Below are 25,761 nucleotides of genomic sequence, written 5' to 3'. Positions count from 1 at the left end.
GAAAGGGAGGAGGGAAGATCACAGGATGTGACAAAGACCATAAAGACTCACTGAGACCAATTAGGACTCTTGCTCTGCCTCTTCAGCAATCTGTGTCCAGAAGTGGAGAGCTCTTATTTTCACTGATTCTGCTTCCTTCAGCGTTATCTATTATATCAAAGTCTGAGGAAAATCAGACTTTACAAGTCACTTCCTTCTAGGACCAGGCAAAGAGACCAGAGCTCATTACTTCTTCATGTTACAATGGGAGAGACATTTAAGGTTATTTTGTCTGAATTATGTTAACCAGGACAAAAGCTTTTCTATTCATAATACATTTTATTCCAAAAATGTATATACTCTCACTCTCTCTAGACAACATTATTATAGTGGCCTTGTTTCTGTTTTTCCTCTGAAGACTTAAATCATTAACAGAGGGAATTTCTTCCTATGGATGGAAATCTGCTTTATCTCTTTCATATTAAATCCTCTCTATATCAATCTCTACTGTTGACTAAAGTCTCACTGTTACCAGGAGCTCTGCAAATTTTCTTGAATCTTTTCCCCTCGGGGGAAAACATCAAATTCTCTTACTCCAATTTCTTTCTTTTTCTTTGGGCATGTGGAGAGGTAAGCACCAGATAGCTTCAGAAAGTCAATTAAAAAGGGGATAGTGTAGCTTAATCACAGGGCTTTTCCAATCTATTTTTGCCAGTAGTTACTTTAAAACTGCTAACTTGAAATCACAGTCCTGTGTGTCTTAAGAAGTTCACTCAATCAAAAGCCAAGTGCTGAGTAATCAAAGATCTTAAATAACTGGAAGTTCTAACCCTAACCACAAGAGGATTAAAAATCCAGTAGCCAGAATTCAGTTCTTCGATCCAGCCAGCGCCAGTGCATAATGAGAAATCCCTAAAGCCCCAGATCACAGCCCTGTCCTTGCCCACCTTAGAACTAAGTGGAAAACCCACTTTAATTCCTTAAGAGATTCTATCTGCCTGATGAAAATAGATATTGGCTTCTGTGTAGCATGATTAGAAGAATGGGAGAGGATTAGCAAAGATGCAAGGGAAAAGGCTCAGCCTTGCTCATTTACATGGCATTACTGCTGACAGATGATGTTAACAGAAGGGAGGAGTCCAATGGCAAACTGCCTCTGAATTAAAGCATCATTTATTTACTCAAATGGGAGAGTGATTAAAATGCATTCATTTTGCCATATCCACTTTTAAAGAATCTATTAAGCACTTTGATGAGTATTTATTTTATTTTCTGTTTGGAGAGATATTTATTTTTATTCACAATAACCTATCAACTGATTGTAACTGAAATGTAAGTGGTTGTAGCAATATTCCCTTCCTATATATTGGGATGAATAAAAATTATTTCTCTTTATTTAGTCTATAAATATTTTTAAAAGCCACACATTCTTTAATACTAAGCCATTGGTTACTTATTGCTCTATAATGTTTATATACAGTGTACTATAGCACAGACACAATGTTATATGTATGCTAAATACACATATACTATATGTGGTGTAGTATAGCAATATTTGATAATAGGTACTTTATTGAAATGATTGCCTATTTTTTAATATCATGTCTTGAGTAAGTCTCTAAATTTTTTATAATATAAGTATAAAATGTACGTTTATTTATACACTTGGCATTGAAATTGAAGTTAAAATTTTTCGGAGACAATATACCTTCAAAAAGACCTTAAATTGCTTCCATAGAACTTAAAATGTTATATTTTACCACTTCCATTGATCACATAATTTTCTCCCATTGTCAGTTTAAAAACATCAAGTCTTAATTATGTGAATAATTGTAAAATGCAAAATTACTTTAAACAAATAATATCTCCTAGGTGAAATATTGCTTAATTGCTGAACATTAGTATATAATAAAATGCTATGCATTTATACCAAAACCATTACCTCTAAATTCAGAGTGTCTTGATATATATATATATATATATGTCATGTCATCCTATATAAATGTATTTGATATCACTTCTTAAAAAATTATTTTAGCTCAAGATAACAAACATTTCCCCCTGTATTTTCTGCTGTATGCTTTATAGTTTTACTTTTTTAAAAAATATATTTTATTGATTTTTTCAGAGAGGAAGGGAGAGACATAGAAAGCTAGAAACGTTGATGAGAGATGTGCCCGCAACCGATGAACATGCCCTTGACCGGTATTGAACCTGGGACCTTTCAGTCTGCAGACCGACACTCTACCACTGAGCCAAACTGGTTTTGGCTATAGTTTTACTTTTAAATCTCTCATTTATATATTTTGAATTAATTTTTATATGGCATGCGGTATGAATTAAAAGACTTCTTTTTTTTAAAGACTTCTTTATTTTTAATTTTTGTATATTAATCTCTGTATTAGTTTGTTAGGGCTACTAAAGTAAAATTACCATAGACTGAGTGTCTTAAACAACAGAAATTTATATTCTCACAGTTCTGGAGGATGCAAAGTGTCAGCAGAGTTGCTTTCTTCTGAGACCTCTCTCCTTGGCCTGTAGATGTCCATCTCCTCACTGTGTCCTCTTATGGAGGACACAATTTACCTCACAAAAACATTCAATAGTTTGGGCTATCTGTGCTGTCTATATCCTAGTCTCCTCTCACAGCAGCATGGGATTTGGGGCTCACCCATATGACCTCATTTTACCTTAAATATATATATATTTAAACGTCCTAGCTCCAAATGCAGTTACATTACGAGATACCAGGAGTTAGAATGGCAACATATGAACTTTGAGGAGGACACAATTTCCTCACAAGAACATTCAATAGATTCAGTATCATTTGTTGAGACATTGTCTTTTTTTATGGGATCAACTATACACTTCACCTAAAAAATCAGTCATCCATATATATGTGATCTCATTTCTGAGTCCTCCATTCTGTTCCCTTGAACTATTGATCTATATTTACACCAATATAACATTGTCTTGAGGACTGTAACATTACAATAGGTTTTGAATGTTGGTGGGATGTATACTTACTTTTTCTATTTCAAAGGTGTGTTAGCTAATTTGTAATTGAGTGTTAGAATCCACTTCTCAAATCTAATATTCAAAAATACAACATTGGTTACTGGATTTCTGATTGTAATCACATTGAATCTATAGATTATTATAGGAGAATTGACATTTTAATAGGACTGATACCATTTTTAACAATATTAAAAAAGCATGGGTCTTCCAAATTTATGAGCAAGACATGTTCTTTATCTTTTGTATTTATCTCATTATATTTTATAGTTTTTAGTATACATGATTTATAAACATTATACATTTTTTCTAAATATTTCATATTTTAATGTTATAATTTTTAATTAAAAAATAATTTATGATGTCTTGTGACTAGAATATAGAAATATAATTTGTTTTTTTATATTGTTCTTATATGTGATTGCTTTTATAAGTTCACTAAATAGTTCTGTCATTTTTTTAATAGATTTCATCAAATTTCTCCACTGACAATTATGGTATCTTATTTGTTATGGCAAGCCTTCTATGCCCAATTGAAAATAATTATGATTGTTGGATGGAGTGTTCTCAAAACATGAAATTAGCCAGTTAGTTGATAGTGCAATTCAAATAATCTATGCATTTACTATTTTTCCATTTATTTGTTTTTTGAATTATTGGAAAATTGTATTGAAGCCTCAGAATAAAATTCTGTATCTGTTATTTCTCCTGGATGGTCATTATATTGTTACTCTATGTTTCAATCAATGGTCAGGCTGTACTGCTGAATATAATATAACGTGAGTGTGATTGTGGTCAAAAGTCACATAAATGACAAAAAGTCATGGAGAATAGAAAACACACCCAAGGATCACAAGTGCTACAGAGTTAGCTTATGCATGAAAGAAACAAGACTACACAAGGCCCAGCCCCTTGCAATATGTAGGACTCGATGGCAAGTGAACTCATTCTGTAGTCTATGCTGCAATATGTCTGCACATACTTCTCTTCATGCTACAGTAAAATGACCCTACCCTTTGCTCAGTGAGATCTAAAATACAAAAGGGCTGGGACATGTATGAGGCCAATTGATATGTCTAAGCACTTACCAAAAACATTTATGTGTACCTAATGCTGAGGGGCAGGGTGTATTGACTGTGCTCTAAGTTTTTGCAATGTGGTTTTTGAACTTGCCAGAACTTTGTGTACCCAGCACAAGTTTGTTCTTAAAAACACTGAGGAGAAGTTAAAGTGCATTAGATCTTGCCCTCACACTTCATATTTTAGGATGCTCTGTTATTAGGTGAATGAACATTTAGAATTTTTATGTCTTTTTTTGAAGAATTGACCTCTTTGCCATTATGACTTTTTAAATTTTTATTTACTTTTATTAGAAATTAACATTGTTTCTGAACAGCTTTATAAAAATAGTGTTAGCATGGAATATATTTCTCCTTTTCTTACTTTTAAATTATGTGTCTTTTATTTTATTGTTTAAATATTACATATATCTCCTTTTCCCCCATTGACCTCCCACTTTCCACCCCCACTCCCAGCATGTTCCCTCATCCCCTTAGTGTCTGTGTCTATTGGTCATACTTATATGTATGCATAAAAGTCCTTTGGTTAACTACATGTATCTTTTTATTTATTTAAATTTTTTGTCTTGAAGACTGTAAATATTTGAATCTTGTTATTTTTTTTTACCTCTATTGTAATCTATGCCATTTTATAGGACATTTAGAACATTTATATTTAATACGATTATTCAAATGAATACATTTAAGTCTACTGTCTACTGTTTGCTTTCTACTTGCTTTATATTTTCTTCATTATAATTTTTTCTATTTGTCTGTAATTTTTCTTGGTTTATGGTATGTGATTTATGGGCCCACTTATCTGTTTTGTTTTGTTTTTTCTCACTTAATAGTAATAACACTTTTTTTTTTTAGTGGTTACCTTATTGTTCATGGTTTACATTTTAAACTTATAAAGCTCTGTCTTCAAGTAATACTATATGAATTTGTGTAGAATGCAACATTACAATAGCTTTCTTCAATTTCTATTCTCTTTGTCTTCATGTTATTTTTGTCATACACTTAATTTTACATGTGTCAGAAACACTCCCAACATATTTCTTATTTAAAGAATCATTTAAGTTAATTATTTAAAATCTTGTAGATTTACTCATGTATTAATGATTTCCATTTCCAGTGTTCTGCAATCCTTTGTATAAATTTTCATTTCACCAGACACCACAATATTTTCTGCCTGACAGACTTCTTTTAACATTTCTTATAGTGTACCTTCACAGGCATTGAAGCTTTTCATCAATTGTATGCTTGAAAATGTCTGTATTCTCACTTTTTATATGTCTTTTTTTTTTCTTTTAGCACTTTAAAGTTTGAGCTTCACTGTCTTCTTACTGACGTTGCATCTGATGAGAAATTTGCTCTCATTTTTCTTTGTGCCTACGTGTGTAGCATCCTCTCCCACCTCAGGCTGCCTGTAAGATTTTTCTCTTTATCACTGGTTTGGAGCAATTTGATTATGATGTGCTTTGGTATAGAGTTTCTCATGTCTCTTGCACTTGATATTCACTGTGATTTTTGAATGTGTTGGTTTATAGTTTGCATCCAATTTGAAAGAAAAAAAAAACATTAGCCATTATACTTTGTATATTTTCTTTCATTTCTCTCTTACCTTTGTGGATGCAAATTACATTTATACCAAGCCACCTGGTGATGTCCCACACATCACTGATTCTCTTCATTTTTTATTATTCTCTTTTCCCTGTGTGCTTAAGTTTTTATTACTCTCTCTTGGAGTTTACTTACCTTTTATTCTGCAATATTAAATCTGATATTTATTCTACTCAGGGTATCTTTGTCTCACACAATGCAGTTTGGTTCTTCATAAGCTTGATTTAGGTTCTTTTTATAGCTTCATTAAGTAGATCTATAGTAATGTTTTAAATTTATCATTGTGGAGATAGTACAATGAATTTCCATATGCCCACATGAGTTTTCCATTTTATTATGTTATATTATTATAGTGCAATTTTTGCAATTAATGAACAAATAGTGATGTATGATTATTAACTTGAATCCATGCTTTATTCAGATTTGTTTGGTTTTACCTAATCTCCATTTTTTACTCTTTCAGGATTTCATTCAGGATCCCATGTTGTATTTAATCACCAAGTTATCATGTCTTCATAGGTCCCTCTTGACTCTGACAATTTGTCAGACATTCTTGTTTTTTTATGTTCTTGATAGTTTTGAGAAATACAGGTCAAGTATTTTGTATGATGTATCTCAAATAGAATTTAACTGATTTTTCTTCACTTGAGATATAGGAGAAAAACCACAAAAGTAAAGTGTCATTATCATGACATCTTTCCAAGGGTATATACTATTATTAACTGTTGACATTAATAGCAACCATCTCATAGATTTAGTTCTTGTTAGCTTTATCCATGGTAAAGTTATTATCACAGCTCATATTTAAGAGTCAGGTTAGAGTAAATATATAAATTATTTGGAAGTCTCTTTCAATTATTTATAATCTTACTAGAGGCCTTTTGCACGGATTCATGCACATGTGGGGTCCCTTGGCTTGGCCTGCGGGGATCAGGCCAAAACTGGCTCTCCAACATCCCGCAAGGGGTTCTGGATTGCAAGAGGGTGGTTCCCAGGAAACAACTCCCTCCTCTCTGTTTTTGGGTGTGTCATCCAAGAACCAGAGTTGCCAAGTCACAATAGCTCAGCAGCTCCTGTGTTGAAGAACATCTGCCCCCTGATGGTCATTGCACATCATAGCTACCAGTCGGAAAGTCAGAAGGTCACTTAGGCTTATATATATATACACATAAATTTGTGTATGGTTGGGGTTCGGCCGGCCCAGCCCCAATCAATGGATTGAGGCCTGGCCTGTTGGCAAGAGGAGATGATGGGAGGTTGGCCAGTGGGCTTCCCTGATAGGGGCCCTATCAGGGCCAGGCCAGCTGGGGGAAGGAGCCATGGGCAATTGGTCAGTGGGCCCTGGCCCTGATTGGGGGAGGGGGATTTTAGGGGGAGGGGTTGTGGGCAGTGGGCCAGTTGACCCCACCCCCAAATGAGGCCAACCCCACCCCTGATTGGTGTGGGAGGGGGTCCGATTGGGGTGGAACTGGCTGGGGTGAGGGGCCATAGGGCAATCAGGGTGGTGAGGGCTGAATGGGGGTTAGGCCAGTTGTGGGGAGGGGCTGTGGGCAGTGGGATGGCCAGTCCCACCCACAAATGGGGTAGAAGGGTGATCAGGGGCCAGCAGCCTGGGGGAGAGTCCATGATCAGAGTGGGGGGGAGGCCGATGGAGGACAGAGCTGACTGGAGGGAGGAGCTATGGACCATTGAAGTGTTGGGGGCCCATTGGGGGCAGGGCCAGCCAGGAGCAGAGGCTGCTAGAGGTTGGCCAGCTGGAGGGTGGGAGGGATGATCAGGGGTAGAGCCAACTAGGAGGAAGGGATGCGGGCTATTCAAGGTAGGGCAGGCAAATCAGGGGGGCAGGGCCAGCTAGGAGGAAGGGCCCCAGGGGGGGGAGGGCGGTTAGTGGGCCACCTGCCCTCCATCAGGGTGGGAGAGGCTGATCAGGGGCAGGGCCAGCCGGGGGGAGGGGCTATAGGAAGTTTGAAGGCTGGCCCCACCTCCAGATTGAACCTGTTCGCTGGCTATAGTGAGCATCATAGTGAAAAGTCATTCTGGTCATTACAGTGTTCTAGTACCTGGCTTTTTATATATATAAGTAGATTTAATCATTTATTTATACCAATATTGACCCCTGGATATTTCTTTTATACACTGATCTATAATACAATGCTACGTTATTTTTCTAAATATCACAGATTTTCCCACAAGTAGCTCTACATGTTGGCTCCTGGCTCCTGTGTCCTTATGACACACCCACATCATTTTTTTTTATTATTATTTTTTTTTTTTAGTAATTATTTTTCTCTTGCTACATGATGTTCCAAGGTCATTATGGGAGGTTTTTATAGTCTTCCAAAGATAATCACAACCTAATCCCTAGAACTTGTGGAACTGATTTGTATACAGAAGGAACTTTGTTAATGTGATTGAGTAAATAATATTGTGTTGGAAAGATTATCATGATTATGTGGATAGGCCGTAAATGGAATCACTAGAGCCCTTATTAGAGAAGGTATTGTTTCTATACTCTCTTAACTACAAGAGGGAGGATACATATTTGTGTTTGGTGACCTGTGATTACAATAAATTTGTAAATGTAATAGCTGTATCTAATTAAGCTATGAGTTCATTCTGATACCCTCAGTTCTAGTCCATCTAGTCAACTTCTTTGCTCATCTGTCACCTCCAACAGTGAAGTTCTGGGTGCTCACCATGCATCACTCACTCTTGCATTGTTTAGTTGCTGAATATTTTTGTATTTTATAATATTTTTAATTTTATTTTTCCTAAGGTGAACCCAAATTTCTTATAAATCATTTGAATCTTTCAGGTCTTGCTTTCAATATTTGTAGTGATGTACTGGGTTATATGTATGTGCCAGAGCAGTACTAAGTGTAGGGCTAATTTTTCTCCACTATAAAGGCAACACTTCTCTGGGTGCTCAGGTTGCTGCCCTCTAAAATATGAAATTTCATGGTCCACATGTGGGAACAGGTACTGTTACTCGCCCTGCGTGTATGTCTGACATTTTTCTTTTTTCTTCTACAATAAATCTTTCATGTGGTTCTTTTTCTATCCTTATATATATTCTTCACACACACAGGCACACACACACACACACACACACACATGTCCTAATAAGTAATCATTTTAAAATTGACTAAGTTTTCTATCTAGAAGCTTTTACCTCTCCAGTATTCTAATATGCAAGTTCTATCTGTTTTGGTTTTGCTACATTTGTAGGCTTTTCTGCTCAACTAAGTGATTCTACACACTCCTCCTGCTCTATACCCTTCCTTACACTGTAGTCTGGAAACTCTTTTTAAAAAGTCATTGAGCCAGTTATAGGACTCACTTTGTTTGCAGCTTTTAGGAACCAAGATTATTTATAGCCTGATGTCCAATATCTTTAAGAAAGACACAAAGTTTTAGATACTTTACCCATATTGTGTTATTTTAAGAGAAAATAAATCCAATCTCTCTTACTCCTCCTTGGTTGGAAGTATAAATCTTAATTTTAATGAATTTTTATCTAAATTTAGATGTTATATAAAAGTCCCCTTTACTTGTAACTTAAGAATAAATACTAAAAGGTAGAGGAAATGCTTGTCTTTTCTATTTCGTATTCTTAGTTTTTGGGACAGCTGTGTTCAGGAAAGATTTGCTGAATAAATATAGTACTTGCAGACGGTGATGGCTTAGCAAAGTTGCAATGTTTCTCCTTAAGGCCATCCCATGAAATGATCAATTTTATACAACACAACTTGACATAGTACTTTCACTACATATGTAGTTAAAGGAAAGTTGAGTAATTGCATAGAAACAATTTCACAATCCAGCTTTAGCACTTACTATCTGGTAGGACTGACAGAGAGAAAGAAACAGAAAGAGAAAAAAAGAGAAAATGAGCATGGAGTAGAGATGTGTCATCCCTAAACCTGGGTTACTGGACATGTCACAGTCACATTTTTAAGGGAGGAAAAAGCTCAGCATAATTTTTTAAATTTTTTCTTCTTACTATCAGAGATATTATTGAAAACTGGCTATTTCATCCAACCTGCTATTCTCAGGTCTGGGTCCACACAACACATGATGACATCAAACATCCCTTTGGATGCAATTTTAGAGATAGAGTCACCAGCATCTCACTCTGAAACAATCTGCCCAGAGAAACCTATACAGGAACTATTCAGAAGAGAGCAAGCTAACCTCTATCATGAAGTCTGTCAATCACTTCCTCCCTCATTTTGTCAGATGTGCCGTTTGCAAATATTTTTTTTCCCACTCTATGGCTTGTATTTTCATTCTCTTGATCTCATAATAAACAAAATAAAATATTTCTTATTTTAATGAAGTCCAGCTTATCCATTATTTCTTTTCTAGATCATAACCTTTATGTTATATCTAAAAAGCCAATATCATACCCAAAGTCATTTAGATTTTTTTCTATTTTATCTTTTATAATTTTGAATTACAAATCCAAATCTATGATCCAATTTGGGTTACTTTCTTTGAAGGTGTAGGTCTACATTTACATTCTTTTTATTTATTTTTTCCTATGGATATCCCACTGTGCCAGTACAATTCATGGAAAATACTATTTTTTGTTTAGTCAACGGGACTTTTGTATATCTAAATTCTATGAAATCACACTCTAAACCATGTAGCAGATTTGAAGTTAAGACCCTTTCTATCAGTAGCTAGATGTTTCCTGAGTCTCTTATCTATCAAGACAGTGCATGGAAGAATCACTAGGGCCTCATTGTAAAGTTACTGATGCACATAACAGAGAGCCCTTAAATTCTTTTAAGCAAGATATAATCAAGACAATAATGTTTTCCACAATGAAAATTGGGTCAGGGAAGAGGCTCGTAAGAAATAGGAACTGGCAATAGGAAAATAAAAGAAAGGGACTATGAGGCAGGTCAAAGGCCACATTGATTCAAACAATAGAATTTCTGGCTTGGTGTGAAAATGTTATTAATTAATAAAGACTTGTGGAGGATGGAGTTGGATTTTGTAAGGCAGCACATGAGATGCTGGGTGACCAAGGCAGGATTGCCCAGTGGAAATTATAGACATTTATAACAGACAATGAGGAGATGTGGGTAGAAAAATGTTAAGTCTCTGGGCTTCAATGGCATTGAATTAAAAGCAAAAAGAATACAAGGATGAAGTCTAAAATTGATGAGAATCACCACAATTTGTTCAATTGTCTGAAAAGGCAAGAAGAAGAACCCTTTCTCCAGTAAATGGCTCACTGAACTTCATGCCTCCTCACCAATGTTGCTCAGCATGGGAGATGGACAACATATTTAAACTAGTTGAAAAGGCCTTCTTCTTTCTCAGTACAGAGCATTCATATCACACAGGTGAACTTGAGTAAACACTCCAGAAAAGGAAATGCTGAGGCTCCCTGATCCTAACAAGAAGGCTGTGTGCCACAGCCCAACTATGGGTACAATCAGCATTTGGTAAGATCACTTAGCAGCTCCACCTTGGGGTTTGAGTTTTAGGGGCCATACAAAGCAGTGATAGTGTTGGATGTTCAACTGCAGTACTGGTTTCCTTTCACTCTCATTGACCATGTCCAGGACTGTCAGCTTATCCTTCTCCTATAGACACTAATGTCATGGATTTCTATTCCCTGCAAGACATTCATGACCCACAGATTTCCCATATCACAAGTTTCCATTGGGTTCTTTGGCATACAAATATCAAATTTTGTGCCTTCTAATTTTTCAGTTTTGGGGGAAAAGGGGGTGAAAAACAATGGTTTTGCTATCTGTAATGGAGACATTGAGCATATTCATAGCAAAGCAGTTGTTTTATACCTGCCCCAGGTGTCTAAGCTCACCTGAAACACCTAAGCTGCTAATTGCACCAGTAAATGTAAAAATTAAGGCTCAACATAAACTTATAATTATCTGAATTCCAAGAAGTTTAATTTTTTTAAAACAGGTGTGGAAAATTTTTTTGGAAAAGAAAAACTTCATTTGATTTGATTCTTCAAAAGCATCCAGACAAATAATCAGATTGTTTCAAGAGAAAAATAGCAAAATGCTGTGACCTATAATGGTTCTGATTGATGTTAACTTAAAATTGCAAAAACTAAAAATAAATACACTATAGGAAATATGCAAATATGATAAACTAGTGAAGCCAGTTCTTTGCACTGCCCATATTCCATAAGCTACTGCATCCCTCACTTTGCCAAATGTAGATGCTAATAGAGGAAATCAAAGGCTTCCCTTTATGAACTAGGAAGTAGTCATGATGAAAAACAACAGTCACCAAACAAGCAGAGTTCACAATTTGCTTCCCCTGGAGAATCAGAGGGGTACTCTGTGAATTTCATTAGTGTTAAAATCAGTCACATATTTGTCTATCATGCTTTCTATCTTCCCTTCCCTCTTTCTAACCATTGTAAAAACTGGTTGGAAAGTTGACAGGGCTTCCATAGCGGGGGATCTACCTTTTGCCTGGAGCAAAACCCCACAGTTCAACAGGACCTTGAACCCAAGGCTTGGAAACAATTTTCCTTAACTTTGAATCTTGAAGGAGAGTGGTTACAGTCTGACTTATGGCCACTTCCACCATTTCACCCTCTTGCTAAACAAACCCCATTCTCTACCCTGTCTTCCTCATATGTAAATACTCTTCACTAAGTTTTCAAAAAGCATGTTTTAAGTAACGCCATTTGAGTTACCCACATTTTAAGATTTGTTATCTGTAACTAGTATAATCATTTAATTTATCATCAAAATTGGACATTTTTGCAAGTAATCAGGATGATAATTTTTCCAGATAAACAGGCACAAATCCAAATTTTGGGTCACAAAAATCTATGAGGAGATGGAAAGTTCTTCACATATAAGGATGTTAAATAGCAAGTCCTTAAGCATATTCACATTCATGCTGGATTGTTTCCTTATATAAACTGTAACGCAGAGTAAATTCTTAATATCGATTCATTATTCATTATCATTATGATAACCCTGCACCTCAAGAACTGCAAACAGGTAAAATAATGCTGATGCATTCCATTCAGCTTCCAGTGTCAGCAAATAGTGCTTGCAGGAGTGGGTTAGCAGCAAATAGAAAGTGGATTATACAAATTTAATTCCTTACTTGATTCCAGGGTAATTTCCCCATCAGCAGCAGAAGGTGTAGGAAAAAAAACCTCTCCCTCAACAGTTCACGCTCCTCTTGTCTTAGTATTGATATTAATGCCAACAAAATTAGTAATTTGACAATTAGTTCCCCACTTACCTGAGAAGACATTAAAGAGAGAAAGAAAGTATTTTAACCAGATTATAATGTGGCTCTGACAAGTCAGGATCCTGTCATGTTATAGCCTTCCAACTTTAACATTTTCATGTCTGCTTGGCAGGTTATTAAAATAAATGAGGGTGCATTGGGCTGCTGCTGCTGGGCTTTTCTCTAACGGGAGTTGAGGAATTTGCAAGCCACCGATGTAAATTGACCGATCTCAGAGACTGAAAGGATTTAGCTAAAGTGGACAATTAGGATCATTTCTGCACAGTTGAGTGAAATATTCCTTGTTATTTTAATAATTCAGGCTCAGGGTAATTTTTGGAGGCTGAGTTTGTCAAGATAATGTGCCTGTGCTTGTCTGCTTGTCATTTTTAACTCAATCCCACATGTTACAGGTGCAGTCTAGCTTACAAAACAGGAAAACTATTCACTGGAGTATTTGCATATGGAATACAGATACACTGCACTAAGGAAAGGCAGAGCTGGAGATTGACAGGGAGCTACTGAGTGAATGCCAGACGATGGCGAGAGTCTGAATGGCTGATAGATGCTGCATGGCTTTGTTGATACAATTCTGAGTGTTATTGGACAATATGCATATGCAACTGTGGACCACATACAGGGCCATTAGCCCCCATAACCTACACTGTTATGGTTAAGAAATGTGTGAAGACTGGCATAATCCCCCTGTGGTAGATGCAAATGTTCACTTTCAGCTCGGTTTTATCACATGACTTGATGGAATAATAACTTTAACTTTTGGTAGCAAGATACATGTAGAGAATTATACATGAGTTTATGATAGAGAAATCCGATACCAGAGAGTTCATCGGTGCATTTATACAAGTAGAAGCATGTTTGGCCAGATGATGTGATCCCAACAGGTTAAAACATCACTGATGATTATAATGATTAGTATAAAACTAGAAGTGACCCCTTCTGTCTATAGGTTTAGTACAAGATGGGAATTGTCAAGTTAATTTGCAATCAAGAAGTATTAACATTTGATCCTGATCGAAGATCTACCTTTTGCTAGCCCTGCTCAGTGGTCTTGGACTTCTTTAGCTGTTTTAGAGTAATGAATCACCTTAGGTCAGGGGTATTCACACTGCAATTTCCCAAGGCCCTCTGCAAAACTTCAATGAAACAGCTCAGTTCCTATCTAGTTAATTTTCAGATTCCCATGCAATAAATTATTTGAACATTAAATTTATTTTACAAAATAGTAAAGCCATTTTTTTGGAAAAAGAGAATTTGCAATGTCAGTTAACCTAAAATGAAAACAAATGTTCTATTATTAGGTAAATATTCATCAATATGAGTTATTTTTTACTATAGTAATGTGTTTCTATCTAGGGGAATTTATCAAAAAAATTGTAAGGGGAGCCGAAAACGGTTTGGCTCAGTGGATAGAGCATCGGCTTGGGGACTGAAAGGTTCCGGGTTCGATTCCGGTCAAGGGCATGTACCTTGGTTGCGGGCACATCCCCAGTAGGGGGTGTGCAAGAGGCAGCTGATTGATGATTCTCTCTCATTGATGTTTCTAACTCTCTATCTCTCTCTCTCTTCCTCTCTATATAAAATCAATAAAATATATTTTAAAAATTGTAAGGGGAAATGTAGGAATAAGGCTTAACACAATGTAATTTAAGGTGGGGAGATCTAAAACAAGTTGGTCATGCTAAATAATTGAGTTGCACGCAAAAATCCAAAAACTTCCATATATATATCAAATATCAGTAGTCTTCGCCCTGAAGTTGAATGGAAGGTAGTTTTGTGCATCTAAGAGCCCATCGATCACTTTTCCTCTAAATCAAATATCCCTTTAACCTGAGAAAATTTTAAACCTCAGGTTGTACATATATTGTGTCACCCAGCATGAAAGGTTTGTATGTTGGAATGCTGAATTGTAAGGTTCAAGAGGAAACAGAAACATTTTTGCAAGAGGAACCCATCACAGGTCAGTTTAGGAGCTGGAGCTGGAGGAGAAACCATGTTTCCAAACAATGTTTTGTTTTGTTTTTAATTATCTTCAACATGGTTTTTCTAACCAAGTGAGTGCAGTTAGAGAAGCCATTACTCTTCACAATTCTGGGCCAACAATGGAGGGATTACACATTCTGAACAATAAACAAACAAGCAAGCAAACAGAAACAACCCTGAACACACCTGACATTGCTCCATGTACCCCATCATCCCTGAAGAGGTGTTCCTGAGCACACCTGACATTGCTCCATGTACCCCATCATCCCTGAAGAGGTGTTCCTGGGTTCCTAGCCTGCAGTCTCTGTCTCCTGTCCTACAATCCAATACCACATGGTTTCAGGCCTTGCTATAAGACATGCCAATTTCTGTATCAGCTAATAGCAATCCTATATAATAAAAGCTAATATGCAAATTGACCATAAAGCAGGACGACTGGTAGCTATGACACATACTGATCACCAGGGGGAAGTTGTTCAATGTAGGAGCTGCCCACTGGTAGTCAGTGAGCTCCCACAAGGGGAGCACAGCTCAGCCTGAAGTCCTGAGCCAAGCTCATGGCTGGGGAGCATAGCATAGCATAGGCGGCAGGAGTCTCTCCCATCTCCACAGCAGCACTAAGGATGTCTGATTGATGGCTTAGACCCACTAAGCCATCAATTTGACATCCCCTGAGGGCTCTGAAACCTCCCTCCCACACTGAGTGCACAAATGTTGTGCACTGGGCCTTCAGTTAACTTAATAAATGAGCTTAACAAAATAAAGCCTTGCTTCTCATTTAGAACCTGGCATAATGAGCAGACTCCCTGAGTAATCTCTTTTGTGCAGTGGCTCTACATTCAAGAATCCTTCCATCATAAATTCTGTTATCTCAGACTGTGTCTCTTCTAACATGTGATCAGAAGACAGAGAGTGATCTGTTACAGGCCCGGCTCAAGTAGCAGCAACCACCCCAAACTGGCACAATGACTGTCCTGTAGCCCCAAACTGACTGAAAGGGTATCTGGGAAACAAAGCATGCCTATGAGTACAGGACATTAATGAACATCTAGCTAGTTTCTGTCACATAGGCCAACAAAGTGGAAAATGATGACCTTTCAGCAATGAACACAGTCATAGTGGTAAATAGTAGACTAGAAAAGAACAAGGGCTGTGCATTAAAGGGCATATGATACTCCTGCCACCGGACCCATACAAACCTTTAATATTAATACCTGGTTCAATAACTATCTTCATGGACAATTTGGAGGCAGATAATTTAAAAAGAAGCACCTTTAAGAAAGAATTTTGGAATTTTAAGAGTTTGTTTGATTGATCTTTTCAATTGTCTCCTTACTAGCCAAACCATCACATTTTGCCTTGTGTTGACTTTATTGTTACATATTTTTCTACTTCATTATTCTCTATCTAAATGGGGCATGTCTTTGGGTGACACACAACTCTTAGAGTCGGGATGAGATTATTAGTGTAATACATGCTCAATGCTAATATGTTGGGTTATTATAGAATATTAGATTGCAGTAAATTATCAATAATAAGAAAAAGTGGATTATAATAGTTTTACATAAGAGCCTCCATAAGCTAAATAATTAAAATTTGTAACTACCTAAACTTTAAACTTGGCCAACCAACTATGACACAGATGAGGGAGCCTGTGGAACTCAGTGTGTTTTGCAGACTTTCCAGAATTTAATAAAATTACCACAATTATAGTTAATTAATTTTGCGATTATTTATGTTATGACTCTTCGATTAAACAAGTCCCCATTGAGAGAGCCTTCTCTTTTTAATTTGATTGAGAGAAATGAATATCACTTTTGATTTAAAAATCCATAACATATTGGAGACATCAGCTGTCAATGCTAACTTATCATAGTAGGTGGTCTGGCATTTCAATGAGAAGAAGGAAATTAAAAGACCAGTCCACAATCAAGAATCACTTTAGAATCTAACTTAATCATGTCACATTGGTCTCATCTTGTCTCTTGTGTCCAAAAAAGAACCAGCTATGACTAAGAAATGCAGTGTCTTACACAAAGGAATATTTCTGTATGTGCAAATATGCTCAAGTCTAGGCATGTTTTGCTTTCTCTTGGGTACCATGCTTCTTTCCAGTGGCCTTCACTGAAGTATGGGCCACTAACCATCATATGAGATATAAAATCATGATGATGCATTTCTTTATCTTACCATTTATTGATTTAAAAAATATTTTATATTGGCAAATAAAAAGTTTTGCAACCTTACAGAAACTGCAACATTAATTCTGAAATATGTGCTAACTTTTCTTAAATTAAAATTATAATCTAATCATCAATAGCACCTTTGATTACACAAGACTACCCTGAATATTTTATAAGCTGAACTTGACATTTTTAAGACTAAGTCACCATTCTGTGAGGCTTTTCCCTTCACACTAGATTGATATAAAGGTAGGGAAATAATATCGTAAACAATAAGACAGCTTAGGGAGAGAGGTCCATGTTAATCAGTGTTCTCTTCTTGTTTGAGCTTCCCTTCTTCACTTTGTGTTGATTTAAGGCAGGAAACTTGGTATTCAAGGCAAATACTGATCAGAACACAATTTATTCAGTGTGGCTTTCAACTGCAGGATCAGAATATTTGCCTGAATGATCACTCAAGCTAAAATATGGGGAAGCACAAATGTTTTTCCTACTAATTACTAACTTGATTCTGGTAATTTAATATAAAATTCAATTAAAACTGTCTCTGCTGTGTTTTACTGGTGTATATAGATACTCATGTATTATATAACTTATTTAAAACTTACCTTTTAGGTTTTAAAACACAATTCTCACCCATTTGACATGCAGTCAACCCAGCAACATCAGTCAGAAGCCTTTTACCACTTTCCATATTGGAGCTATTCAAATGCTCTCAATATAAATGCTCATTTGCATGTTAACCCTCTGAAAACAAAACAGAAATTCTCAAGTGAAATTATAGCATCTCATTCACGAATTCAATTAGGTTAGATTTGTAAGAGTATAGCTTTTGGACAAGCAGTAGAGATATTTTCTTTCCATAATCTTTAATCCCTCAAAAATAACAGGCATCTAATTTATGTATGGACATGTTTTTAGAAATGCCATTGCTAAACTGTGAAGAGAGGAGCTACAAAATGAAGAGATGGGAGAATATGTGCAACTTGGAAAGTAGTCATCATCAATGTTATCATTATTATTTTTCTTAGAATTAATGCAGTCAAGGTTTGCAGAAGTTTGAAAAAAAAATGACAACATGTAACAATGAAGCTATCCAGGAAAGCATACCCATCAGGCCATGAACATTTAATGCTGGAGCCCAGAGGAGAGGTTAGAAGTGGGAGATGAGCACTGGGCAGGAGTTGGCCACTCCAACAGTAAGCTAAGGTATCTCTATTCTTTCAAGTTCAAAGAATCACTAATTTCACTCTCTTCAACTGATATATATAAAAGTAGGGTGCATAGAGATATGAATAAAGATATATATAAGAAAATAAATACAGATGAATTGCTCCCACTATCAAGTGAGTGAATTAAGGGACTAAGAAAACTGTGCATGAGATGCCTGGAATACACTTCTTCTTTGTATGTGCTGTGGATCTACTTTGCTCTATGTATGACACATATTTTCCAAACTATCTAAGGATGAAGCATGCTTCTTTTCTGTCTCTGAAAAAAAAATCAAGAAGCCATAGCTTTTTCTAAAAGTACAACACTGTTTCTCTTTCTGCCTTCAGCGTTTCCCCTCCTCCCAGAGCCCTATGTTCTCACAAATAAATTGGAAACTTTTGCATCATCCTGGGTTACCTTTTCCTATATGTATTTATCAGGAAAAGGGGATCACTGTTTGCCTCAGAGCAGTTTCTAGTGTACAATGGTCTTCAAGTGCATAATGCATCATCACTCTCCTTTGGCATGAGGCACATTGTCACAATGGTTTCTACTTCCATTAGCCTAACTCCTAAAGGCTAAGATTGGAATAGCTAATAGGGTTACAGAATGATTTTCAAGAGAAAAGTATGGAGCAAGAACAAAGAGGTACCTTTTTATTATTTGTAAAATACTGACAAGCATGTCTATATCACTCACCATCGGGGGAAAGTTCAACTAATACATCAAAACCTCAGAGATGTGAATGCCTCAGAAATGTCACCTTCATGGGAATCCTGTCTTGTCAACTGGTCAGAATGTTTCAATGTTTAAACAACCTTGCTGCTAATCTGACATTGATAGAAAACTTGCCATTTACATGAAAAGGCCAGCCTCACCCAGGACCTGATGTGACTTCCTGGGTAAGGAGCAATCTGCCTGTACACTATAGATATGGAAAGAGTAGCATATGGTGCATTGTATGTAAAGTAGCTACAAAAAAAATAGAGAGGTTTGGTGGAGAAGTTAAGATGATAGTACAACACTAAATAACCAACATTGTATTAATAAAGTCAATCAGCAGGTGACTACTAAGTGCTAAATAAGAGCCCTTGAACAATGAAAACATAACTCTCTGACTGTTAATAAAAGCAAAATGTGATTATGTTGGCCCTTTAAATCCATGAGCAGTGGAGGCATCTATTCAGAGGTCTACTGGATAGATGCAATAGTTGAAATTGGATGTAGATGTGAGGCCTCTTGAGTCTTTACTCCCTTATGTAAGTATTTGCTCCTATAATCCATAAGCTTCTAGTCTGTAGTCTTTATTAAAGTGGGAGATAAGATAAATAGAGATGAATAAGAAATAAAAAAGGGCAAATAAAATTCCCAGTGTAACTGATTGAGGGTCACAGCACATGTGTTCAGTGTCATTGAGTCAGGAACAAACAGTGGCTCTGAGAATATATTTTACTCAACAAGTAGTAGGATAAGCCTGATTTATATTGGCACATGAGGTTATTCTCATGATTATCTTCATCATCCATGTGCTTTTGTGAAAACTTAAGCTTTTATAAGTGTAACCTTCCAACTTTCTTTTTCATAATTCCTGACACCTTCTCAACTCATTCAAAAGCATTCCTGTGGCCTCCAGAAAAATTATATTGAGTGCAGAAATGTTAAAAGGTTATGTAAGTTAGTAATGTTTTAGTTTTATTTTCCTTCAAACATGGCTTTGGAGAACCCAAACACATGAAATTCAGGAGAGCAGGGTAAAAGAAAGGGTACAGAGCCTGAGCAGAGTGGGGAAGGAGTCAACATAGAACAAGAGCAAGACAGAGTTGAAGGACAGAGCGGGAGTGGTGAAACATGACGTGGAGGACATTCAAAATAGACGATGTGGTTGTTCTGGAACTTTGCTGAGCACTGCTGTGTTATTTTACTTTCTTATTAAGTGTTTTGATAAGATTTACTTATAGATGAATATTTTATCTTTTTGATATTTTCTTTATTTTATTAAAAATATATCTAAATTCTTTTAAATTATTTGATACTTTACAGAAAATCTCTCAGCATAAAGGCATAATGGGAAATGTCCTCAGCCTTAGGAAGAGCAGACTGTTGGTTTTTTTTCTCATATCAATTATCTCCCTTTTTCTTCAATAGACATTCCAGTTTGTAGCTTGACACATGGTCACATGGCACAAAAATTTTATGTCCTGTCCTTCCTCACAGCCAGGAGTGGCCATATGTCTAAGTTCTGGACAAGGACATGTAACCCAAAGTTGTGCTGCTAGCACAACCTCCTTCACATTTCAGTTTTCCCCTTGGTTGAAGTTCAAAGTTAAAGCAGTCATCTCGCAGTGTGAAGGCTCTGCTAATGATGACAGAGCAGACAGAGCAAGAACACATCTTGCTCCCCAGTGATCATGGATATCTTGGATGTCCACCTCCACACTTCTTTCTTCTGTGAAAGACTTAAACTTATATCTTATTTAAATCACTATTACTTTGCGTTTTCTGTCACTCACAGCCACACTTAATTCTAACTGCTACAGATGTCTACCATAATGCAAGCCAAAGTCATTTGTAATGGCAAAATGTTAAAAGCACTCCTTTAAAAATGGTAAAAAGCTTGAAAGAATGGCTCTGCTATTTTCTGAAACTGAATGTAATTTAGGGGAGTTTTGCTGTAGACCCAATATTCTGTCCCATGTATGAGGATAATTTTTTTTCTCATTAGCTGTCATTACATAACTAAAATTTAACATGTTCGAAACTTCCAAACCTGTTCTTCCTCCTTTCATTTCATAAAAGTCATTTTAGTGATTGGTATCAAATTACCCAATTCTGGATATTAGGATATCTTATTTCCTGGTCTTACTGTTTCTAGTCTCATTCCTTTCAAGCTCTCTTCATTGTGATATTTATACTATGATAATATAACCAACATAGCCCTTATACTCCCAATACCTGACTCTAAACTAATCATAGATCTTTATCACCTTTGGGGGAAAAAATGATAACCTCCTTTAATGACATAAAAGATCAGTGTCATGCATGGTACTTCATTTAATGAACTTTATCTTCTAGAACTAAGTCAGAAGCCACTTATTATATACTAGAGGCCCAGTGCACAAAATTCGTGCACAGTGGGGTGGTTCCCTCAGTCCAGCTTGCATCCTCCCCAGTTGGGGTCATCTGGCTCCTAAATGCTCACAGGCCTGCCTGCCTGATCACTCCTAACTGCCCTCCTTTTCCAGCCTGGTTGCCCCCAACTGCCCTCTCCTGCTAGCCTGATCTCGCCCTCAAAGACCCGCCTCTGCTGGCCAATTTGGTTCTGATTGGTCAGTTTCTATGTCAACCAGTGCCAAAAGCAGCCATTGGCTCCCCGCAGCCCTCAGATCTGGTTCTGTTTGGTCAGTTTTTATGCCAGACAGAGTCAGAAGCTCCACTTCCTAGACAGCCATTAGCTCCCCACAGCACCCACATTTGGTTCTGATTGGTTGGTGTCTATGCCAGTCAGCGTCAGAAGCTCCACCTCCTAGAAAATCATTGGTTTTTCACAGCACCCACATTTGGTTTTGATTGGTCAGTTTCTATGCCAGTCAGCATCTTCAGGCCTATCTTCGGGCCTGATCAGAGAGGTGAGGCCAGAAGAGAAAGAAAGGCCTGGCCTCTATCTCTGGGTCTCAGCCCCCTGGGGAGTCAGTGCTGGGTCGCCATGGCAACCCAGTGCTGCCTGAAGGACTTCCGGGTTGGTCAGCCTTTGATTGTGATCAGTCGTTACAACCCTGGGCTTTTATATATTAGGATAAGTAGAGGCCCAGTGTACAAAATTTGTACATGGATATAATCCCTAGGCCTGGCCGGCAATCAGGGCCAATTGGAGTTTTCTGGCTGACAGCAGGGGCCTTCCTTTATTCTGTGTTACCTCCTGCTGGTCAGTGCACATCATAGCAAGTCATCTAATTCTAAGTCTCCCAGTTGAACTCCCAAGGGGGACACTTTGCATATTAGCCTTTTATATATTCTTATATAGATAAGAAATCATCTTACTTCCCACAGCTTTACATAAACTATCTGCATGAAATAGTCTATTCCAGTTTACCTCTTTCTCAGAATCAGGGCTCAGAAAATTTCTAACGAGGATCAAACCAAGTTTGAGTGGAAATACAGTTTCACTGCAGAGTCAGCCACAGGAGTCATCCTTTTTTTCTCTCCCAAGTTTCCTCATCTAGGCAGAATGCTACTGCTCTTTCTGTGCCAATTAAAAAATAATAGCCGAATCTGTCCAATCTTCTCTGCTCCAGTGGGTAATGAACTTAATACTTCTACTGGAGATCCTGCATCTGAAGTTAACTGGGATGGTCACTGAGAGGATCACTTGGAGGACACTTGAACTTTTTCCATCTCCCTAACTAGATTCGTCTTCCTGTCCCATTATCTCATGTCATTTGATTGCTACATCTCCAGTAGGACTTTGTTGCTTTCATCTTGACAAGAATGCTTCTTCTAAGGAAATGTATTTGCAAGTTGCAATGAATACCATACCATTCATCTCACTGGGCATGGTTGTGAATAATGCTCCTGGAGGGTATATTTTGTGTATTACACAAAATGTAGTGTCTGGCATTCAGTAGGTAATCATCAAAATTTATTGACTGAATACAAAAATAGCTCCTTTTGATGAATCTATGTTGGATAATCATTTTATAGAATATAACTCTTCCTTTTGTTTGCATTATTTCATAATTGCTCATGCATGTCATGAACCCAATGGAAATATTCATACTTAAAGACACCTTCTTTTGTGTCCAACACATAGATAGCTAGACAGTGAATATTCAATAAAAATATTATTCTTGAAAAAAGTAATTATGATAATTTTTGTGTAATTAGCAAGAATTTTATATAAGCTAAGATCTATTATAACTGTGTCTCATTATTAATAGACTAGAACTAGAACCATTTGATAATGACAGAAAGAAAAAGGATATTAGAAAGGGAGGATGGGAGAGAGGAAAAAAAGAGAAAGAACAAAGGGAGAAGAGAGGGAATATTTCTGCTACCACTAATTTTAGTTCCAGTTTTCTACTAGCAGAATGTCCTTTCCTTGGATCCTCTTAAAGATAAATTGTCCACCTGCCATGAGAAATGCAATCTGCTTAATATAATTTCTTACAAATATGGGCTAGCAGATAATCTTTCTTCTAACAATTTTAAGTTATTTTATAGGACAGATATGATAAATACTCAATTCCTAGTTTAGTTCTCAATCTTATTGGCACATTCTAAAGTGTCCCAGTTTGGGATCTAGTCTCCCTTTTCCTTTCCCTTCTTTAAAAAATAACTTTCAAAACCCTACATGAGTTATAGACAAGGACTGAAATAAAGGTTGGATGATGGTCTACTTAAAAATTGATTGAAAATGGCTTTGTGTGTCCTGTGAGGATGGAAATGATAAAGAAAAACTCTGATTGGACCATTGTAGGACTAGACAAAGAAAAGACATTTGCTCGGGAATATAGAGATTTCTTTATTTGTTTTCTCTTATTTTCAAACCCTCTGTGTATATTAAGGTTTGCCTTGGAGACCCTTAACCTGTCAAGATTATAAATGATTATTGAGTTTGCCTATCAAATATCCAGTGCTGATTGGCTTGTCTGAATAACTTCACAGATTTGGGGTTGTCCTAAGAACCAACTATAAACTGACACCTCCCAAATCGCTCTCTCCAGAGGACCCAGGCTCTCACATCTCATCACTATCTGTTCTGATCTCTGCAGCACACCCTGGAAGGGGAAAGCACATTCTCTGCGTGGACACCAGAGCAGGCAGCATATTTATCGGCTGCTCCTCTGCATTCTCTAACAGTGTGTGTCATTTGATGCATCACATCAGGGTAATGCATGCTTAAGGCCATCCAAGACACCAAATGACAGTTTGGATGGCGCTGAGATTGAGGTGGTAAAAATGCAGCATCCTCTTCTTTTAGGGTCTTAGCTTGCTAATAAATCAAGCAAGTTAAGAAAGTGACTCACGTTGCTAATCAGCTTTCAACTATCTTTTCTTGTTTGTCACAGCACACATTTATTTTGTTTTGTTCGAAAGCTATATACACACATAATATTTCCATGATTAAAGATATTCCAACACTAATTATGTACTATCTATGTTAGTGTGTGTGTGTGTGTGTGTGCATCTATCTGTCTGTAGATATATCTGTGGGTATCTACATATATATAATCACCCTGCTTATTGACTCAGACATGCTAATTGTACTGAGCTACATGAGTCACTCCTCAATGCCCATATTCATGAGATTTTATTGTAAATTTAAAGGAAAAATGCTGGTCAGAATTCTGCACATATATATGATACTTGTTCACATTATGGTGGTCTTAATTTTTAAAATTTAGCCAAAATTTTATTCTTCATTATAATGGGGTCTTTTTTCTCTCCCATTGGTATATATTTGAAAATCTTTAAAAATAGCCTAGAAAAAAAAATGGATGTTACATTCTTTACCATTTGCTTTAAAAAGGATTTTTCCACTCGTTCATCTCCAGAAGGTCATATTTGAGATGTACAAGCCAGCCCTTCATTATAATGTACATGAAAGATTTTCTACTCAGCTTATCATTTGGTGTTTTATTAGGCAGTTTCAAGGTGGTATTGGCTTCTCAAACTCTAAAATGCACGATGCTGGGGGAAGCATTCTTGATTGTTGGACCCAGAGATGTACAGTCCCTAAACTTCATTCTCCTGCAATTATCATGATTTGTAATCGGTTTTCACTTTCTTTCTTGCATTCTTCCTCAGATTCTCTTTGCATTCTATTTCTATTGGTTTGTTTAAATACTGGGCATATGTCCATTTAAATACAAATAGAGCAGTCTAACTCGTATTTGCATTGCATGGAATTACAAGCAGGTGAGAGTTGAACAATTAATACTTCTTTTTTCTCAGTGGTGGTTCAAGCAGTGCCAATTTAATGCTGTTTAAGCTTATTATCTAATTGCATGCTTGTGCTAGCTTCAGAAACGCCATGACATGAAGGCAGACTTGTGCTGTGTTCCCTCCACAGTAGAATATTCAATTATTTGTTCTGACTCATGTAATTCCCTGTATTCCAAGCTTGTTAATGTCATTACAGAGCTGAAATAAAGTGATTACTCTTAATGAGTATTTATCCGATAGGTAAGGCAATGCCTGCACCCTCTAGCTGACAGTGGACGATTATGGATTTTGCTCCCTAGTCCTTTCTCTGCCCCCACTCCAAAGGCACCATCCACCATCTCATGACTTTCCTGTCAGGGAGGTAACATCGCATCGTGGTGTTCTGTGAAATACAGTCAGATGATGGGGGAGAAATAAAAATCTTCTTTAAAAAAAGGAAGAGGAAGGATTGCAACGTCCCCCGGCAGAGTTCCAGCTAATGACCACTGTTTCCACTAGCTGGC

Source organism: Pipistrellus kuhlii, unplaced genomic scaffold (assembly GCF_014108245.1).
Source record: "Pipistrellus kuhlii isolate mPipKuh1 unplaced genomic scaffold, mPipKuh1.p scaffold_m20_p_4, whole genome shotgun sequence".
Lineage (NCBI taxonomy): Eukaryota > Metazoa > Chordata > Mammalia > Chiroptera > Vespertilionidae > Pipistrellus > Pipistrellus kuhlii.
This window is presented reverse-complemented; position numbering follows the sequence as displayed.